This window comes from Mus caroli, chromosome 19, assembly GCF_900094665.2.
Source record: "Mus caroli chromosome 19, CAROLI_EIJ_v1.1, whole genome shotgun sequence".
Classification (NCBI taxonomy): domain Eukaryota; kingdom Metazoa; phylum Chordata; class Mammalia; order Rodentia; family Muridae; genus Mus; species Mus caroli.
In genome coordinates, this window is record NC_034588.1 from 30685316 (window position 1) to 30691556 (window position 6241).

Genomic DNA, 6241 nt, shown 5'->3' on the forward strand with positions numbered 1-6241 from the left:
AGGGAGGGAGGGAGGGAGGGAGGGAGGAAGGAAGGAAGGAAGGAAGGAAGGAAGGAAGGAAGGAAGGAAGGAAGGAAGGAAGGAAGGAAGGAAGGAGAGAATAGAAGAAAAGGAGAGAGAGAGAGAGAAACATGTAGCATCTATTTTCCTTTCTGGTCCAGTTTCACCATCCCTCATTAGGTCTAACCAGAAGCTTGAAAAAGCAACAAGTGGCAAAGGAGAAGCTAGGTTCCTCCCTCCAATCTTTGCGATCACTGATTCATTGTTATTGAAGTTTGTGGGAACTTGTGTGATTTGCTTCATTTTGCCTAGTGTATGTGCCTGTGATAAAGAATCTGCCGCATTGTTCTTGGTGTGAAAACATGGCAGGCATAAACCCCAGGACAGAACCCTTTGGGAAGAAATTCTGGGAATGCTATTTGAGGTGTTAGTGGCAGGGTAAGGCAGCCAACCTGTTGACACATTCTAGAAGTGGGCATACCAGGGCATCAGCACAAAACTCAGAGCATGCAGGAAGAAAGGGGCGTTCTCTGAAGATACTCACATTGCTTCGAGCTCCCAGTGTGAGAAACTGGACTTCCTTTAGGAGTCTCTGGACCCTACTGAGATGAAAGAGCCTCTGATTACTTCCTACCCATCCTTCTCCTCTTTTTTTCCCTCCTCCCCTTTGCTCACCTCAGTTTTTCTGAAGCTCAAGCTCATCAAAAATATTTGGGCAAATGATTTCCCTTTTCTTTGCCCAAGGCTCCTGGACTGTAAAATAAACAAGCTGCATGCCAGGTCTTTGCCCAGCTCCCAGAATTATTGTCCTATAACTTAATCTCTTGCAAAATCTGGGTATGGTGAAGACGGAGCTGGAGAGCATGCACTTCTGCCAGCTAGGAAGATCACAGTACTTGGCACTTTAGCAATGCCCCCAGCACTTGGCCTTCTTCATAAGAGTTTCTGTGCCCTGGTCCACTCCTAAAGTGCTCCTCCATACTAATTTTGGAAGCCACCTGAGGCTGGCTCTCCACCCTCAACTCCAGGAGTAAAATAATTGCCAAACATTTGATGCCCTACCTCAAAATGTCCGAAAGAGCCAAAGTGCCACAAAGAAACCAATGTTTTCTAATTTATTAAAGCACTTAGATATATCAGAGCAGAGGATTATAGAAGCCACATTTCCCATGTCAAACATATTACAAAGCAAATTTTTCAGATAAAAATATTTCACATCTTCCAGCATGCGCAGGACAAATGAGTTGAAAGCAGCTAGTATAAATAAATGTGCCATATGATATTCAAATGTGTAACAGCTGCACATTAGGAAATGTAGTGATAGAGAAAAGACTATTTTAGTGGTCTCTATAATTGGAGGTGGGGCTACAAATCACAGCATGCTGATGTAAACCTCTAGGCATAGATATCAGGATGACAACATCTGCACATAAGTAGTTGTAGTCACGGTTCTTGTTTTTTCAATATTTTATTTTCAATCTGTGGCATGGGTTGAGCATGGGAGTTCAGTGACAAGTCTTTAATTATAATTTTTAAGTGAGATTATATTATTTTTTGTAGATCTGTATACATATACTGAATGCCATGTCTCTGTGACTTCTTAACTTGTTTGACAAAATTGACATGTGGAAGTGAGGATGGACGTACTTGCTATGTACTTTAAGGTGCTTAGTGGCATCTCTGGCCTCTTCCACTAGATACCAGTAACACTCCCCTAACAATGACAGCCAAAATTGTACAGACCTTGCCAAACGTCCTCCCTCTGGATGGCAAACAGCTACAATTGAAAAACACTGTTCCGGGAATCAATCGAGAGATTTTGGCCAAGCTGCAGATCTCTGTTACAGAAGATGAGGACACCCAGGTGACTTCCATCCCAAAGAAATCAGTTAAGGCTTAGAATATACTCTATTTAAAATTAATGCCTAAGCAGAAAAATAAAATTCAGATTCAACAGCATTCTATATTGAAAAATAAGTGTCAATTGGTCTAGATTCAGATGAAAATAAATCTATCAAAACATTAAAAATTATCAAGAATATAACTCAACCTTCAGATGAAAAAGATAAGTGTGATAAAACAGAGAACCCTAGAAGGGAGAATTTAACTATGAAACATCTATAATAAGACTCTTATAAAAATAACTACGCAGCATAAGTACTCAGCATAAGTACTCAGCATAAGTACTCAGCATAAGCCAAAGGTTTGAACAAGCAATTGTACTAAGTAACTTGTAACAATGTGACGATCAATAACCACGGTAAAGGAAAAGTTCAACCTGATCATTCTTTGAAACATTAAGATGAAACAGGCTAGTCACTCAAAAGGCAATTCACAAAGGCAAACATTAAAATAAATGACAACATCACAGTCTGACTATAATTTCATGAGAATGAACGCAAAATCATCATGAGATATCATCACCTTGATCCCATTTGACTGGCAAAAGTCAAAGAATTTTTCAAAATGTTAAGCTATGGAGGGACAGGTGGGTCATGGTCATGGTTCTACCACAGTCTCTTGGGATTTGACAGGCTCCTACAGGATATAAGCTGTGCATACTTTTTGTCCACTGTTCTGCATCTATAAAGCCGTCCTCTGACGATATCCTTACATACACACACACACACAATATATATATATATATATATATATATATATATATATATATATATATATATACTTGAAAATATGCATCAAATTGTTAATGGAAATTAACTTCAGAAGGAAAATGTGAATTTCAATCTGTGCACATCATGGTGGTCAAAGTTTTACACAAATATGTATTGTATAACTTTTACTAAATTACATAAATTCATATTACATATAAGTAGAGAAATAAAAGCAGGATGCTAAACGGAACGACTTCTGAAACCTGTGACTTCAGTTCTAAAATACCATGACTTAAGTCTAGTCTACAAATAAATTTGGAAAGGTGACTCACCGCCTCCATCTCCATACTGCAGGTTCTTTTAAGGAAAAAGTAGGGAGGGCAAGCCATCATTCCAGTGCTGTAGAAACTGAGAAAAGAAAATGGGTAGCTCAAGATTAACCCAGTCCACATGAGACCCTGTATCAAAACAATAACAATGGCAGAAAAGCTAAAACAAAGAGAGGAGATAGAGAAGGCAGCCTGGAAATCCTCCTGCATGTGGACTCCTGGCTTAGCTGGTCACACTGAGCCCATGGCATCTTCTACTGTCAGATGCTCTTTGTTTGGCTACTAAAGGTTGATCACTGGCCTAGGACACAGGTCAGGGTAGGCAGTGGGGGTAGAAATCACAATTTAATCAACATATGGGGAAAAACATAATTGCTATTTCTTCATCAGAGATGTGCTAGTATCCCAGGCTGGTGGAGAAATACCGCTTTATCTTAGAAGCACTGGAACAAACAGCAAGAAAACAACCACTTGGCAACACAACCCTTAAAACCTGCATGAAGCAAAAAATGATCATTCTAAATCAGGCTCTACACTGCTGTGTGATGAAACCATCACTGTAGCCCTAGGTGATGGTACTATTACTGTTGCATCTTGCAAATGAGGACACTGAGGCTCAGGGATCGTGGGAACATGTCCCAAAGCCATCTAGGTAGTAATCAATGACATTTGCTATATGACTTCATAACCTGTCTTAATTACTGTATGCTCAACAGTGTTTAAATAATAGTGTTTTTAAAAAGCTGGCCTATTAGAAGGAAGAGCTAAACTAAGGTGCTAGGCATTGAAATGACTCCTGGATAATGCTAGGAGGTAGAGATTAAGCTGCCTGCTTCCTGTTGTGTGAAATGGGCTCTAATACTTCATCACTAGAACCAAGTCTAGGAAAAATAATGGCATGCTAATTGATACAGCTGACGGGAGAATGGAGTCTCTTTGGGAACTATGCCTGTGCAGGCATGTCTGACAAAACAGGAGGAAGGTAAGCCGTGCCCGTTTGCCTGAATGCCCCAGAGTCTCCTATGAAATGTCCCCGTGTTAACAGATTGTGAGTGTGAATCAACACAAACACCTTAGTCATTTGATCCTGAAGTCATTCTGATTCAGGTGACACAGGAACACTGACCATGTGTCATTCAAATTCCTTCCATGTCAAAGCCCCAACTAGTTTCAAAGTGACTTGTAACAGCTAAATCACATTACTAAAAGTCAATCCAACACTAACACAAAGGCCCTCTAGCATGAACTTAAATAGACAGGATGCTGGTTAGAGGACATTTTGAGGGCTCACTAAGAAAACCAGAGGGTTGAAGTTTTGTTTTGTTCTGTTTTGTTTTTCAAACACGTATTACCACCATTCATCTCTAAAGAATTTTAGAAACATGTTCATCAAACATAGGAATTGGCCTAGCTGAATATATTGAAGTAAATATGTGTAGCTTGTATGTATTAAACACAATAAATACAAAATTCATTGAGTATTATTCTGGATTTTGAATCCAGAACCTGAAGAAATGACTTACGCTGTCTACATGCATGAACCCCAGGTTCAATGCCTTCACAGCAGTGAGAAGCAGATCACACAGCTTGAGTGAGGAAGGAAACGTTAAGAGGGCTTTCCGTGAGACTGTAATATTAAACAGTGGATTAAGATATCTGCTTTGGTGCTGAAGAGATGGCTCAGCGGTTAAGAGCACTGGCTGATCTTCCAGAGAACCCAGATTCTATTCCCAGCAACCACATATCAGCTTAAAACTGTCTGTCTGTAACTTCAGTTCCAGAGGCTCTGACACTCTCAGACCGACCGCAGACAAAACACCAATGCACATGAAATTAAAAGTAAATAAATAAAATTGAAAAAAGATATTTGCTTTTTAAGATTTTTTTTTATGTTTAAAAGTGTGTGTGTGTGTGTGTGTGTGTGTGTGTGTGTGTGTGTGTGTGTGCTCATAGGGTATATACACATGGAGTACAGGTACTAAGGCCAAAAGATGCCAGATCCCCTGGAGCTGGAGTAGGTGATTATAAGCCACTGGACCTGGGTACTGATAACTTAGCTTAGGGCCTCTATAAGAGCAGTATGTGCTCTTAGCCATTGAGGCAACACCCCCCCCCCCAGTCCCAATAGTTTTATTTCTTGCCTTGCCACAACCTAACTAGGTAATGCTGACAGGATCATGTAATTCTGAAATGAAAATGAAAGCTACCCCCAGCCCTGCTCCCCTCATTTGGGTATTACAGTATTTTAAAATCCTAATCTGTCAGCAGTGGGAGGCTCAGTCTCTTCTGAGAGCTCATTTTTGCATAACATTAGAGTAAACTCAGTCTCCCTGAATTCGAAGAGGGGCTTTGTGTAGGTAGTCCTTCTTTCTGGCTTTTTCTAATTGGGTCAATTCACTCCTCCGTAACTCGTAGGAATCAATAATATCGTGAATGAGTGCTCAGCCAAGCCCAGATAAAGACACAGGCTTGCCTTTTCACACCTACCCAGCCAGCAAGGATGGGGATGGCTGAGTCATTCAGGAAGATACATTCCCAGGGACTCACCTTTCCAGCTTTGATTTGGCTTCTTCACCCACCACATTCTCCAAGTCTGCAAGTGGGTGTAGCTGCTGTTAGTGCTGAAGAATTGACGTAGCAGTAGAAAAATTATCTCGTTTTTATTATTATTAACTTGGAAGCACAGTCTTTACTTAAAATAATGAACTTCCTTCTTGCTGATTAACAGGAGGTCATAGAGCCACTCTCATTGCCTCACTGTCTGCTGAACTGGGACATTTAGTTCATTAAAACAACTAGGCTACCACTCATTACTTGGGTTACTTCTGGTAATTTAATTACTAGGTATCACAGTTAACAATTAACTATTAGCTACAAGCCAAATTTAAAATTTGGTATGTACGGATTGAGCTAGAGAAACAAGATAAACCTAGATTGCTTTCTTACAATTTTTTTTTCTAATCCAGCACTAAACATGGGGAATTTTCTTAAAACTTTTGACACTCCACATAAAAGTAATTAACACTGAATTTGATCTCCAGCCACAGAACAGTGATGATGGAAGCCATCACGTGTAACTATGGAACCGCCTGTGTATTCTGCATGTTCCACCTCTTGCTATTGAATCGAAGAAAGATGAGAACTAAGCATAAGGGGGCTGTGCTTTTTATGGCCCCTACATGGTGATGGGGAACAGGAGTTTGTGGGCTATACTAAACATGCATGAAACTCCCATTGCAACAAAGAAAGTTGGACACACCTAGCAGAGGAAGGATTGGTGTTTACAAGATGAATGAGGGA